Source organism: Bombyx mori, chromosome 12 (genome assembly GCF_030269925.1).
Source record: "Bombyx mori chromosome 12, ASM3026992v2".
Taxonomy (NCBI): domain Eukaryota; kingdom Metazoa; phylum Arthropoda; class Insecta; order Lepidoptera; family Bombycidae; genus Bombyx; species Bombyx mori.
Window position 1 is genome coordinate 3446183 of NC_085118.1, and position 16854 is coordinate 3463036.

The window sequence follows — 16854 nt, forward strand, 5'->3', positions numbered from 1 at the left end:
TATTGCGGACCGACTGAATCAAGAAATTCTGTAACGAAAATAACCTGACACGCGTTATGAGTGTGAAGGGGACAGTTAATGTTTTTCTTTTGTTAACGTTTATAAATATAGTGTGGTCTTATTTTTATTATTGTTTTAATATTAAATTATTATTGTCTAATTGTAATTGTATAAGTTGATAAAAAATGCTTTGCAATAGCTTTACCGCGGCAGTCCTCGAGTGCCACACGTCTTTTTATTTGAATGGATACAAATCGCGAGATATCCAGTACTTAAACCCGTCTTAAGAACCCTATCTACGCATATACCTAACTAAATATACCAGCATATGTCTGTTTCGAAGCCAGCGCCTTAAAGCCCCTCTTACCTGTAACCCTCAATAGATCACACATCGTTTGTTAAATGACAGTATAAATTACGGTCTATTGTTTGTGGATGTCTGCTGTCCCACTTCGGGCTTAGTGCCGGGATTAATGGTGATCGTTTCAATCCCGCGGGAGACACGTACGCACGGTGAACTCGGTCGTATCGCGAATCAGGGAAAACGTCGTGAAGTTTCATCGGCCTTTTAGGTCTTAGAATCTTAATCAAGTGTGACACACACACACACACACACACAATTTGTGACACATCTACACTAATTAGTTGTCGTGTAATAACCTGTAATCGTGTAAGCATCGTGTAATAAAAATCAAACCCGCAAAATTATAATTTGCGTAATTACTGGTGGTAGGACCTCTTGTGAGTCCGCACGGGCAGGTACGGTACTCTGCCTATTTCTGCCGTGAAGCAGTAATGCGTTTCGGTTTGTAGGGTGGGGCAGCCGTTGTAACTATACTTGAGACCTTAGAACTTATATCTCAAGGTGGGTGGCGCATTTACATCGTTTATGTCTATGGGCTTCAGTAACCACTTAACACCAGGTGGGCTGTGAGCTTGTTCACAAATCTAAGCAATATAAAAAAAAATTGCTGATGGTTAATAAATAGATTGAAGATTGAATTACGCGATTGCTATTAAATAGTTTTTTTTTAATTGCCTTTGTAGGCAGACGAGCATACGGCCATCAGGTGGACCGTATGCTCGTCTGCCTACAAAGGCAATAAAATAAAAAAAACCTGATGGTGAGTGGTTACCGTCGCCCATGGACTTCAGCAATGCCAGGGGCAGAGCCAAGCCGCTGCCTAGTCAAAGGTTATTGATGTAGATGATGATAATAGTATGTATTGCGTTCCGTTTTCATAGGTAAAAAATAAATGACATATATGTACCTAAGTTGTCGATCTGTAATCTCAATGGCGCTATTTACGTTAGGAAATTGAAATAAAAAATTAACACAAATGTCTCGGAAAGCATAACAGACAGTTTCACTTCTCTTCCACGCGTCCATATTACTAAGAAAGTCGTATAAACAAAGAAAAATTAACCATAATCACATACTATAAATTAAAAAAAAAAACAAAAGAAAAAAAACAAAGGATAATTATTGTATATTTTTCCACGTTTTCATTTAAAATCCCTTAGCTTCTAAATTTAATAAGCAATGCAATAAATCCCCTTCTGTATGGATAAATGGGGGTTTCTTTTCATTAAATTTGCTCACTAGGTAACTCGACGTGGGGTAGTGATGGAGTCCCCTCGTTATAGTGGCCCAGAAAATAGAGAAATATAAATAGATATATTATGTATGTTTGAGAGAAGGGGCTGTTAATTGGGGAAAATGGGAATTTTTGACAGTTGATGAATAAAAGAAAGTCGCTCATATATTTCGTAACATTATCTTAAAATCGCTTACAATTAAAATGTTACATTACATTATATTTTTTATGCTCACAAAATTTTTAGTAGTTAAGATTTTGTGTGTGTTTTAAGCCATTGATTCTTATTTAAGTGTTATAATATTCTTGAGGAAAAATTCTTTTTTTTTTTATTTTCACTCCAATAGGAACCGTTGACAACAACCTATGAGATATATTAAGTTCTTTTAGGATCGAGACATTGGTGCGATGCTCCCAGTCCAAGATATGCGGAGCATCCTTCTCCAGCACCACATTTCTAGTGCATCGATCCTTTTCGTCGACGAAACCTCATGCGCTGCACTGATCAGATGAAAACCCTTACCGAAACCCAACTTAACGAGTGCGTGCGCCAAGTCTCAGTTCGCTAACTATGGAGCTATATAACAGCTGTCAAGACTTTATCATCATCATATGATCATCAACCTGCGGCAGTCCACTGCCGGACATAGACCTCGCCCAAAGCTCGCCAAAATCTTCGGTTCTACGCATCCAATCATTGTCAGCTGCCTTGCGCATGTCGTCGCTCCATCTAGCAGGAGAGCGTCCTACACTACGTTTGCCGGTTCGCGGTCTCCACTCCAGAACACGTCTACCCTAACGGTTATCGGTTCTGCGACATATGTGACCAGCCCACTGCCACTTCAGCTTACTGACTCTGCGAGCTATATCGATCAACTTGGTTTTTTCCCGAATGACTTCAGATAAGTCACTCAAGACTAATAAACAAGGAATACACATACACACCACGACTGTTCTGCCAAGATTAATCGACTGTAATGGTATAGGAACTTTTGAAAAATGTAATGGATCTTTCCAGTTCATTCCGATTTGTAAATAAAAATGTTGAAATCCAAATTTTTATAGAAATCAAAAAAACACTTTTATTAATTCAAAGTAACAACTGCTGAGAACGGTAAAACGATTTCCTTCGACGATAAGCCGTTTTTATTTTTTCGGTCGAATGAAATTCGGAATTTTAATTAGAGTGGCCTTAATTACGGAAGCTAAAGGGTGCCCTAACTTAGATCGGTACCGCCATGTCGATGCTCCCAGTCCAAGATATGCGGAGCATCCTTCTCCAGCACCACATTTCTAGTGCATCGATCCTTTTCGTCGACGAAACCTCATGCGCTGCACTGATCAGATGAAAACCCTTACCGAAACCCAACTTAACGAGTGCGTGCGCCAAGTCTCAGTTCGCTAACTATGGAGCTATATAACAGCTGTCAAGACTTTATCATCATCATATGATCATCAACCTGCGGCAGTCCACTGCCGGACATAGACCTCGCCCAAAGCTCGCCAAAATCTTCGGTTCTACGCATCCAATCATTGTCAGCTGCCTTGCGCATGTCGTCGCTCCATCTAGCAGGAGAGCGTCCTACACTACGTTTGCCGGTTCGCGGTCTCCACTCCAGAACACGTCTACCCTAACGGTTATCGGTTCTGCGACATATGTGACCAGCCCACTGCCACTTCAGCTTACTGACTCTGCGAGCTATATCGATCAACTTGGTTTTTTCCCGAATGACTTCAGATAAGTCACTCAAGACTAATAAACAAGGAATACACATACACACCACGACTGTTCTGCCAAGATTAATCGACTGTAATGGTATAGGAACTTTTGAAAAATGTAATGGATCTTTCCAGTTCATTCCGATTTGTAAATAAAAATGTTGAAATCCAAATTTTTATAGAAATCAAAAAAACACTTTTATTAATTCAAAGTAACAACTGCTGAGAACGGTAAAACGATTTCCTTCGACGATAAGCCGTTTTTATTTTTTCGGTCGAATGAAATTCGGAATTTTAATTAGAGTGGCCTTAATTACGGAAGCTAAAGGGTGCCCTAACTTAGATCGGTACCGCCATGTCTTTTTATTTGCCTCCATCCTTTGCTTTGTCTGCGTTTTTCAAGCATAGCAAGCAATCTGCAAGTGAATCTACTTTTGAGTGCTCCAAAGTGGTGTATTTGAATTTAGTGTACGTGCCCTGAGTTATAAATAAGCCTTTGATTGTTTTGTACTGTTATAATCATTTTGTTCCACTTGTAAAACTTTGTGGTCCCAGTAGTGTTTCCGATCAAAGTTGGTAACTTGGTCGAGGATATTTGGAATTTAGGACATGGTTATACTTGTTGTTTTCTCAGATGTGTATTTCTGGGATAAATAGGAAATAAAGAAAATGTAGTTTTAAATAATAATTAAAAAAAAAACGTTTAAATAGCAAAGCGAGTTAAAAATTAATTTCACTTTTTTTAATCAGTATATTAGAGTAAAGTTATCATATAGTTGTACTAGCCGTACTCGCTCGCTTCGCTGGGCATTTAAAATTAACATTATTATTAGGGAGTCCAACACTCATATAAATATTAGCCTATCCATTAAGTACATGTATTTTCTACATGGATACCGAGTTTCAAGTCAATCGGATGCATGGTTCAGTAGTTATACTGGAACATCCGTAAAAACCCCTGTAGATTTAGATATTAGTATAGATTGTCATCAGTCCATGCTTGTGTAAACTGTGCAAAGTTTCAAATTAATCGGACGTCTTGAAGTCCGTTTATAAACAAACACGCACACATACCAAGTAAACGAAAGCGTGCTAAAATAATATCTTGGATCGTTTCAAGTATGTATTTTTGTCTGTTTGTTTGTAAATGTTGATATTTTTACTTGAAGTCCCCGAAAATAACGTCCTAAGATTACGTTATAAACAAACACGCACACATACCGAGTTAATGAAAGCGTGCTAAAATAAACTGTTGATATTTTTAACTAAAATCACGCGTGAAACGATACAACATACAAATTTATCATTTAAAAACGATTGGTTGCAGTCAAAAGACTCATGCAAAAATCTATTTCATAGTTCCGCAAATCGCCAGCTCAACAGAGTAGGTACCTACAACTTTGTGGAATAGGCACTTCCTAGTTTTTTTCTATCTCTTTGTTTCCTTGTTCCTTTCTGCTTGCATGTAATCGTTCGTTCCGCGTATAGATAGGGCTCGTTAGTGTAATGTCAGTATTAATTGTACGACCCTTTCGTTCGAACTGGGATGTCAGATTAACGACTCCGAGATCTGACTTCGAATGGGGATGATTGCATTGTGCTGGCCGATACTTTTACATAGCTATTGGTAGGATAGAAGTTTGAATTAATTGATGATGATTTTGAATTTAAATTAATTAATTTATTTTTACTAAAGAGTGCCTACATAATATGTGTAATAACAGAGGTATATTTCATATACTAACAAGAGAATATGGTATGTTGTATGTAATGCAAAAAAATGTTGAAACTTATCTTTTGTTAGAGTCAAGGACAATTACAAATTAGGCCTTATATTAAAAAAAAATGTTTTTTATCGCCTACAAAGATTTGTAGTAAGTACAATAAATAATAATCTTACTGGTGGTAGGACCTGTTGTGAGTCCGCGCGGGTAGGTACCACCGCCCTGCCTATTTCTGCCGTGAAGCAGTAATGCGTTTCGGTTTGAAGGGTGGGGCAGCCGTTGTAACTATACTGAGACCTTACAACTTATATCTCAAGGTGGGTGGCGCATTTACGTTGTTGATGTCAATGGGCTCCAGTAACTACTTAACATCAGGTGGGCAGTGAGCTCGTCCACCCATCTAAGCAATAAAAAAATAAAATAAAAATAATTATAGGTGTTCACACATTACTATCCGGAATTACAAGTTCATTTTGAATACACGTTTTTTTTTTCGAACGAAGATTCTTAATGCGACTTGAGGTAGGAGTTGATTTGCAGATATAGTCACGTAACGATAAAACGTTACGCCCCCTCCGTGTGATTTACTTTCCGTGTCTTTTCATCTTATACCTTTAAACAAGCAATTCTTGTATATATATAATCTGAATCTCGGAAACAGCTTCAACGATTTTCATAAAATTTAGTATACAGGGGATTTCGGGGGCGATAAATCGATCTAGCTACGATTCATTTTCAGAAAATGTTGTTTTATTCGTGTTTTCAATAATCAACTCTTCCCGACATCTATTGGCGAATAATAATACTATTTTTCTTAATTAAGGGCAACTAACCGCTTTAAAGACATAACAAGATAGCGTTATCAAAAAAAAAAAAAAACGAGCAAAGCTCGGTCATCATCTAGTACAGCATTATACTCGTACGAATTTGGGCGTGCGAGTATCGACATTCAAGAAACAACGCATTGTGTACAGCCAGCTTGGTAACAATACTTTGTTTGATTTCTATTCAATAAAAAAATTACATTTTCACATTTAATTTTTAATCAATGTAATTAATAGGTTTCCAAATATATGAAATTTAACTTTTTATGAGACATTACATTCCTGACGTGAGTCGTATTGGTCTAGTATTTTTTTGTCATTAATTATTATGAAGAAGAAAGAGCTCTTTGGATTTGAGCATAAACGGCCCTGTTTAATTAAACGTTCAATGATCTGGAACGTTCAATCGATTGGTTTTACTCATCCTTGAAGGTATTCAACTTAATTAATCTCAAGTAATGGTAGAAATAATATGGTAGAAATGGTAGGAATAACGCATGTCGCCATAAAACATGATCACGTGAATAAAACTTTCCAAAAACATATCCATCACCAGCAGCAACATAAAAAAAAGCACATAAAGTTTTTATTCCCCGGTTGACTTTACATCAGAAACTCGAGACATCAGCCTCGGGTGAAACGGAGAAAGGAAAAAAAAAAACAACCAAGCAACTTGTTTTTTCTATTCTCCGCGTTATGCAGATTCATCCTACGAAATTACTTATTTAAGCAATAAATGGAGCGGGACGTTGTACAAAAATCTACGCCCGATGGAATGCAGACGCCGAAATTTGGTACAAGTCATTGTCTTCAGCGATACACATTTAGAAATTTATTTATTTTTTAATTTTTTTGATTGCCCTTGTAGGCAGATACGGCCCACCTGATGGTAAGTGGTTACCGTCGCCCATGGACTTCAGCAATCCCAGGGGCAGAGCCAAGCCGCTGCTTACCGCATAATACTCTCCACAAGCCTCTTTTAAAGAAGGACATGTCACACAAATCAATACGAAACAAATTCAATGTCAAAATTTTCAGCACAAAAGTCTATTTTAAATGGTGATAGAATCGACGACTGCTGGAGTAGGCGGGTTTTTAGTTGAGACCGTGTGACGGCAAATGTAACGTCGAACGCCCCCAGGCTAGGTGGTGCGATGACCTTCGAATAGGTAGCTGGCAAGATGGATAGATAGATTAATGATGATGAGTAATTTTTTATTTTTTTATTGCCCTTGTAGGCAAACTAGCATACGGCCCACCTGATGGTGAGTGGTTACCATCGCCCATGGACTTCAGCAATGCCAGGGGCAGAGTCAAGCTGCTACCTACAAAACAAATTCCAAAAGTTAAACAAATTCCGGAGACAATAGACATTACAACTTGAAACATGAAGTTGAAGTCCCTATTATTATTAAACTGTAAAAATAACGGTCCTACCCTGTAGATTCGTCACGCTTTTTTTTACAATAAAATCATTTTCTCTTACACTATTTTTAATTCAAATTTTTTAAAATTTATTTTCTATTTTTGAAGTGAAACTTCTTTATCGGCGTTGGAAAAAAATTTACCGTCACATTTTTCGGTTACGCGTCACATTTTTCCGTTACGCGCCATCTTTTTTGTATTCATGTCTATGATAATAAAATCCTTTTGTTTAAACTTTATCTAATTTAACTTTTTTGTATTCATGTCTATGATAATAAAATCCTTTTGTTTAAACTTTATCTAATTTAACTTTATTTAACCAATTTCTAGAAAGTTGCATGTAGATCATTTTTCGAAAAATAAGGCCATAAAGAAGTTTCACTTCTTACGTGTGTACACTAGTACACGCACACATTTTTTTTTTTTTTAGTTGGATTTTCTATACAAGCGTATTTTGTTAGTTTTTTTAAACTATTATTTATATTTCATTTTTTAGTTGAATCTAAATTTTTTCAATATTTTTTTTCAATATTTTTTAAATTTTGAATTGTCATCGGTCCTTAATAAGTATACCAAATTTCGAATTAATCCGTGTTCAAAGATTCCGTTACAAAAATATACGTCTGAAGCTAATAAAATCGTATTTAAAAGAAGACAAAAGCTAACATTCAATAAAATCGCGACTATGATGCAATGGTATCTTGCGAAAAGTTGCAGTTATGCGACTGGCTCCCTTAAAAATGTTTATTTTTTCTGATACTCACCTGTACAATGTACCTACAACATGAAATGTCTTCAGGAGCGGTTATAGGTGGTAAAGTTGCATGTACATTTATATTACAGTCATTCAGTTTTAACACTACTCGATCGTGTATATAAAATCGCTTGTATCTTACAAACTGCACCAAACAAACATTGTAAGGGACAGAACAGTGATTATGTTTATGACTAAAGTTGTCTACGTTTTTAACAGTCGTACTCTGTGGCGAGTGCGAAATGGCGTCGCGAAGATTCGCCACGTCGTTTTATGACAATCCGTATTGAATTACTCGCCTTTATTGTGTCCAAGGATTTTATTCGAAAGATTTCATTTCTATATTTTCTTCACTCTGTGGAAGCGTCGAAGATTTTGTAAATTTTTTTGTAATTTACCGTATCGAAGTAAGTTACTGCAAGTGTAATGTTTGATTGTCATTGTTACTCTGTGGCTAAGTGACAGAATATTCTTTTGAGATGGAAAGATCGTGGCAGGTGTAGAGACCTTGCCCCTTGGCTAGGGCGGATGGATGAACTCCAGGGCGCAGTCTGAAGGGAATTGTTGGTTAAAAGCTACCTCTGCGTCGTCAGAGGATGACTCATAGCTCAAGAGAGCTGCGCGAGTCCATTTACCACCAGATCGGAATCGTGGCCACTGAGAACATCCGGCTAGAAGCCCAGCAGTCTGATTCTATGGGCTAAGCTTCACGTTGAGCTCAACAGCGAATTTGACGAGTACAGTAGCCTGTGCTTTAGTTGCTGGTATCATTAGCATTTAACAGCACTAAGAGTGGATGGAGTGGATCCATTAAAAACATATCTAGAGCATTACAGAATCTTGAGATTTGTGCTAGTTTGATAAAAATAAATTTGATAAAAAATTTAAATCCTAAAAACCGATTGTACAATCACGCGCCCAAATCCGTCCTCGACGTGTCAACAGCTCAACAAAGTTTCAACGGAAGCGGATGAACGATAATTTTCAAACAAACAGACGAATTAACTTTTCTATATTTCATTTTATTGAGTTGTGTGCGAGTGGAGAACTCTTTTTTTTTCTCGGGACTTTTTTTTTGGGGAGAAGGCAATCGCCGAACTTCCACCTACGCTTTCAGGGCGGTAGGCGGAGTTTGTCGAAGTTGAACTGACTAAAGCTCTAACCTCTTTCACTCAACAGCCCACGTCTAAGTCTTGGATGAGAGAATACCCGGCACTGGCGGGGATCAAGTGACGGTGCGGAGTGTATGTATGTCACCCTGACACGGCTGGCCATCGCTGGTGCCAAGACCAGAGCCTTTAGGATCGAGGCACTGTCCAAACTACACCTAGATGATATCCAAAACTTAAATCCCTTGGATACCCCGCTAGGCCACGGCCAGCGCGGGTCGCGGAATTATGTTTTCCGACCCCCTCTTGCGTTTGGGCAGCTATTTTTAGGCAGCGACTTGATACCTTGCTGATATTCACGAGCGACAATAACTAATTATTATCGAGTAAGCCGTGCATTCATCTTCCTACAATGACAAATATGTAAAGAACGTTATGTATAATTTACTATTTAGCTTTATAATATTACTAGCTGACCCGGCGTACTTCGTAGGGCTTCAATCGATAAATAAAAGACCTAAACTTTTATATAAAATAAACTAAAAGTAAATAAAAGGAATCCGTCCGACGGGGGCACATCAAAGGAAACACAAAATTGTTATTTTTATTTAATTCCGAGCATTTTCATATTTATCTACCTTTTAAACCTTCTCTGGACTTCCACAAATAATTCAAGACCAAAATTAGCCAAATCGGTTAAGCCGTTCTCGAGTTATAGCGAGACTAACGAAAGCAATTCATTTTTATATATAGAGGAGAAGAAGATTAGCCTATTAATGTTATAATTCGTGATATACATACTTCATAGTTTCATGATCACAAACAACTAAGGCCTTTATTCGTGAATAATTTTAATAATGAGTCAACTTTAAACTATCAGTATCAGTTCTTCTGTTTTCGAAAAAATGTAAATGTAAAGAAAAAATGTCCATAGAAATTTTAAGGCAATTTAAGTTGTTTTAATTAAAATATCAGATGATATGTTTTTTTTTGCAATTAAACTTCATGGTTTCATGATCACAAACAACTAAGGCCTTTATTCGTGAATAATTTTAATAATTAGTCAACTTTAAACTATCAGTATCAGTTCTTCTGTTTTCGAAAAAATGTAAATGTAAAGAAAAAATGTCCATAGAAATTTTAAGGCAATTTAAGTTGTTTTAACTAAAATATCAGATGATATTTTTTTTTTTCTTCAATCAAATAAGACAATCGTAAAAATATTTAAGAAAAACACAACCTGTTTGATTCTAATTTCCTATTCTACCACTCTCACTTTAAAGTACAACTTAAGCTGCGTTATAAACGTCGTTCGCAAGTTTTCCAATGAAAAAAAAAAAAAAAAAAAAAAACCTGCTAATTCTTGAACACCATCTTTAGTATAAAAAAGAGTTGTTCAAACAAAAGACAGGGAGGGAAACCGGTGGCCCGTGAGTTGTTTAATTACTTTTTAACGTTTAACTTTCCGTTCTCGTTTATGAATCGTGCTAGTTCAGCCCTCTCCCTCTCTCTTTGTTTCATTATTTTTTTTTTCTCTTCCCTCCTCATTTATTAACGTATTAGCCTTTCCGAATCGAGGTCATGTTTATTCATTACCTTTTCTGGTTTCAATTATGAAGACAGATCGTTTTTTTTTTTTTTTTTTACCTTAGAATAGTGAATTTTATTTTTGAATACGTAAACGCGTGAATTAGGTGAGCGCGTTCACGGATTACTTGAGCTGATGGGAATGTTGATATTCACATTGTGATTGTGATTATATGTTTTTTTCCTACCTATGCTGATAGCCTTGAGAGGCTATTTCAGCTTCACCCTAACGTGTGTAGTTGACCTCACGGGGCTCAAGCCGGAGTATTGCTAACACTGGCTCTACAAAGAGCAGTACTTCGCAGAATCTACCACCGGATCGGAAACGCGACCCACTGAGAAGATCCGGCGAGAAACTCGGTGGGCTGTGTTTGTGGGTTAAAATTTTCATTAGCGGTGCAAGTTGGAACGCATTATTAATTCGCGGTAGAACGAGGTAAGATGAGTCCCCACCCGTAGGGAGTCATAAAACAACCAGCAAACACCTGTTGGCAATCGCAGTGACTTAATATTGTTATGCGGGTAAGAGTAACGTCATCTAACGTCGAATAGCAGAAACACATATCGAAACGACTGCTCTTGCCAGGAATGTTCTCGATAATTGTAGAGACGTCGTCATCATTTCAGCCTGTCTACTGTCCACTGCTGAACATAGGTCTCTCCAACTGATGTCCAGTGCGGCGGGTCCGTAGCCATGTGCATCCATCGTGACCCAGCAATTTTCACCAGGTCGTCGGTCCATCTGGTAGGTGGCCGTCCCACACTGCGTTTGAGAGACGTATCAAGTATAAAAGCGTTTAATAGATGATACAAAGCTAGTTAGGAATTGATTCTACTCGAAGCGAAACAGCGAACGGATTATCCGAAGCGAAGCAGAAGAGGTGAATTACGAATCGTAAAGTGTTCTAAGTGTTTAATTCAGTTACACATTGTACTTCAGTAGAAGTTTTATTTATCCCGAACCCCAGCGCGTAACAATATGATACACTCTGTTAGACGTGTCCTATAACATGGCGTGGTGATTTTCCAAATCGCCATCCAGGCCAACTAATGAACCAAAATTAAAGAAAAATAAATATTACTACGTGCTGTAGACATGAATAAGCTTACCGCGTTACTACTACTAATTTTTCCGGTAATATCACCATGTGTTCCGATGCTAATATTATTGACACTTAGACTTAATGTGGATGTTGATTTTCACGATTCATAATTACTACGAGTACTAATTTCTGCGATAATATTACCATGTGTTCCAATGCTATTATTATTAACACTTAGACTTAAGTGGATGTTGATTTTTCACGATTTATAATTACTACGAGTACTAATTTCTCCGGTGATATTACCATGTGTTCCAATGCTAATATTATTGACACTTAGACTTAATGTGGATGTTAATTTTCACGATTTAGTCTCTATAAAGTCCAGGAGTAATTTTAAATTAGACGACGACTCCGAAAGGCGAGTTTAAAAAAAAAAGCAATCGGTGTAAACATCTAACTGTAGAGCTGTATTTCTTGTGCTTCATAGCATTCATCAACGCTGTTAAACCGACTAGTTCAACTAATAAATCTCAAGTTAACCGACAGTTGGGGAAGACAAAACAAGCATTAATTCCGCAGTTAAGCTAAGGACAGATCATTTGTTAAGGCCGCCTGTTCTTGGATGCATACTTGGTGCAATATTCCAGAGACTAATGGAGCTAGTTTGATTTGAATAAATAATAAAAATAGTTTGTTGCGACAACTGAATTGCCTACACGAATGTCGAACTAATAAAATAATTAATAAAAGTTTTATGAAAAAGCTTCGTTGAAAGTAAGCAATTATATTTTGTTTACTTCTAAAATTTCTTATTAATTAATCACCAGAAGAGCTTCTATACACAATAGTGTAGGACTGCTAGTAGGACCTCTTATGAGTCAGCACGGGTAGGCACCCTGCCTATTTCTGCTGTGAAGCAGTAATGCGTTTCGGTTTGAAGGGTGGGACAGCCACTGTAACTATACTGAGACCTTAGAACTGGTACCTCAAGGTGGGTGGCAGCATTTACGTTGTAGATGTCTATGGGCTTCGGTAACCACTTAACACCAGGTGATGTGAGCTCGTCCACCCATCTTTGCAATAAAAAAAGTCAGACGGGGCTGTTGTGACTTACAATATTTTCAAAGATAAGCTTGCGTATATACAAGTTCCGAATACTCATTCGACCGACGGTCCGAATGAAATTTTACCCCTTCGGTGAAAGATCTACCCTTCGTCGTAAACAAACCCCAAAGCAAACGTCAAAAGGAGCACCAACGCGCAAAATAATAATTGTAGAAAGTAAAAGAAGCATTAATTCCGTAGTTAAGCTAACGACAGATCATTACCGTACATTACCTACTAATTATTTTAAATGAATCTCATTTAAAATTCCAAAGGCCTTTCTTTAATAAAGAATAGATTTCAAGATAAAGAAAGTAAAAAAAACAGTCATGAATCTCGACTGACTGTCAACCCTGAAAACTCGTGGAAGCGACCGAATTTCCAAAAAAAAAAGAACTCTTTATAATACAATAAAGCGTATTTCACGAGTGAATCGCTCATAAATAACGCAGATATGAAAGGAAGCCATGAAAATATTTACATTTTTTTTTGTTCGCAACGCTACCGTTTGGCTTTTGTCTCATGTTTTAGGTGAGAACGCTTCGGAGGGCTGATCATGGAATGACAGGCTTGGTACGCGTTCGAAGAAAACGTAGTCTCTATAAATAGGGCTGGGAATAAACAGAATTATATAAATCAACTCAGAGACCGAAGCATAAATTAAAAATCTTCAAAATTGATTTTGGATTGTGGTTTAAGAAATAGAACGACAAAGGTATAGGACCATGATATTCAATATTTGCATCAGCTGTTTGCTCTTTGGACTTTAGAGATTAGGTTACGTAATCTCTTCATGTTTTTAATACGCTTTTATGAGATTGGTATGTATTATGTGTGTAACGGAGTCATCGATGGTCATTTTCATCGACTTCGGACTTCGGAAATTTTCATATGCATCAAGTACCGATGACAATACAAAAATTTTACGACCTCACTAATATTTCCGCCCGGTATGAACATAATTAGTAAAGGATGAAATTTATTGTTATTTCGTTTTGCTTTTTAGGTTCTAAACTACATGTTTTATTAATATTCTAATAGTTTACTTAACAATTCGAAATAGTTATACGAAACATCTGTCCACACAAATTGCAACATCACTAATTAGTGTTATTATGTTCATTAATCGCGTATGAACACGCGATGCAATGGAATAATAATATCCTTTGATGTCCCGATTGCGTTTGATCAAACGATATGGTGCCATTGAAACGTGCTACGGCTTTAATTAGCAATAAGCTCTGGCATGTATTATGCTGATGGTATATGCAGTAAATACGTTATATAACTTTATATACGACGTTCAATTTTTTTTTATATTAAATTTGGAGAGGGACTACATGTGATCAAATATTATCTATTAATATGTATGTCGTCTTTTCGCATTAAAAGTGACTACTATTAACAAAATTAATACATAATTTTATCTTACTTTAAAAGACAGTAATAATGTAACTGATAAGAAATAAAAAATAAATGTTGGAAAGATGATTAATATTAAAAATATCACATGTTTAAACCTTTAAAACACTCTCCTGTAAAATTTAGTAAGTTTTGAGATTATACAGTTTTAATGCGAGAAGACGATGCGTTAGCGATAATTATAATGCAGTGATACGTTGGGTTGTCATCCGAATATACTTTAGTAACTGAACTGAACACGTGTCTTTTTAATCAGAATTGAGTCTTTATATCGGGCAAGGATTAATAAGACACGTGCTCAGTTCAGTGACTAAAGTATATTCGGATTACAACCCAACGTGCTATCGACAGTCCGACAATCCAGAGAGTGACGTAGCATCATTGCAATATATAGTTAATTATAACATGGGAACATATATAGTCCCTACAAATATGTGGGACGCGTGCGACCAATGCTATGAATCTCGATAAAAGTATTGCTTGCGCAAAATTTGTGAATTAAACACTTTATATATTGAAATTACAATTTGAGCTATTCATCGAAGTTCGACATTGTGACGAAAACCTTCAATGAAATACCCTTTTTTAAACTTTTTTGTTGAAGAGCTATATTAAATTTTTGTATGTACATGACGGTTCTATGAAACGCCTAGAGGGTAAGCATACAAAATGATTTTAACTTTTAATTTGAACAGATTCCTTGAACACATTATTTTCACATTAATGCCTTGCATCATTATTCAAGTCGATTTGTTGTATATTGCCTCAGTCAAAGGCAAGCCATCCGAGAAAATAAAACGTCATATGCCTTCGAAGTCTATAAAAAATCGGACCCGCATCATTAACAGTAAAACATATTATTATGACGATTAAAATAAATGTACATTAATATTTCATCACATTAAAAATAACAATTACAAAAATCTAAATTGTTTAAATTTCCATACAGAACAACGATCAACGAGAAATAACTTGATTTCTAGTTACAAAATAGCTTAACGTCCACCTATCAAGGCTTTCGTCGGATTAAAAAGATAACCGGAAAAGGGTCAAGAGTTAATTATTCATTTATCGCAGGAGCTTCGTTATTTACGGCGGTCGGAGCTACGGTCGGACGCCTACGAGCGTGTCTACGGAGCTACGCTGCTACAACGAAGCTACGACGTAGGAATCAATTTCTAAGCAGTTTCCTTTTCCGAGAATGGAGTGATTAAGAACTTAATAATTAATAAATTGTATCTTGTTAAAAGAGAAGCAGAGTTCATTGCCCCTATAAGTTACTTTATATTAAACATCTCTGAATTTCTCAAACTATACGACAGTTTTATGTTATTTTCTGATTAATTTGCTCTATAATTTTATGAGCGTACTAAAATTATATCGTTCAAGTTTCAACTTTAGAGGAGATAATCAAATCAAGCCACGCGCAAACATTGGATAGATCTTAATTTAGGCAATCGTTGACGTTATCGGTCCGCCACAGGCGAGCGCTTCCCGGTCGCAGAGTTGGACTGTCTGGTGCTAAATTTCAGAGGGGTCTTACGCCTAATATATTTACCTTTACATTTAGAATCAAGCCATCAGGAAAGCAAAGTTTTCGAATCCATTACAATGACGAAAAAAAAATTCGTTAATCTTTCCTTCTGGGAACTCTCGACTTTTGAAGGTCTGTGGCGACGTTTCCTAAAGTGTGTGATAATCAACACAGCCCATAGACAACACAAAATAAATGACATCACTCACCTTGAAACGTAAGGTCTAAATCTTAACTGTATTGTAATAGTCGCTAAACTAATGTTCAAACTCGAACGTTTCATGGCAAATGCAATCCACTTGCATTCAATGCAACATGTACTTGCATGCATGCTTGTACACTTGCATTCCATCGAAGATCATAAATGGAGAGAAATCGAAAGGGACGTTCGCGGTAACTCAACGTCTCATGTAAACTTTAAGCGATTAATGATAGCATAAAGGCTCATGCGTCCCCTTCGCGTGAATAGTACATAAATTAATTACTGCCACGTGCCCAAAGTGCTCTTAGTACAAACAAATGGAATTCAAGCTTAGTGGATACTATTCTGTCAGGTTTTCACTAATCAGTTAAATAAAAGTATATATATTTGTATAATGTGTTATAATATAAAGTATATGTATGCATAGGTATATATATATGTGTGTGTGTATTTGTATGTATATATATTGATTTGTATTTTGTTATGTTTTTCTTCTTTCCTTCTGAGGGCCTACTGGAAGAGATTTCAACATGAAATAAGTAGTGCCCTTGTACTCTGAATCCTTATTGTCTCGTTTCTTCTAACAGCTGTGTGTACAAAATATATTAAATAAAATAAAATAAATAAATCCTATCATTACCGATTAACATCGAATAGAAATGCAAAGCTTCTCTCCATAGTTAACTAGTTAATGAACTGGCTGTACCACAGAGACTTGATTCGATCACCGACTTGGAATCTGTGTCACTTTTTAGAGATGTTTCTGGTCAGTCTTCAGTATGGATGTATCCCCTTGCCTCATACAT

At 36.6% G+C, this 16854-nt stretch overlaps 1 protein-coding gene across 9 annotated transcripts in view; it reads right to left on the bottom strand.

The window, feature by feature from the left end:
* Positions 1-16854, bottom strand: part of LOC101741218 (CUGBP Elav-like family member 1) — a 417033-nt gene that overhangs the window by 193801 nt on the left and 206378 nt on the right. The gene's annotated exons all lie outside the window — the stretch shown is intronic.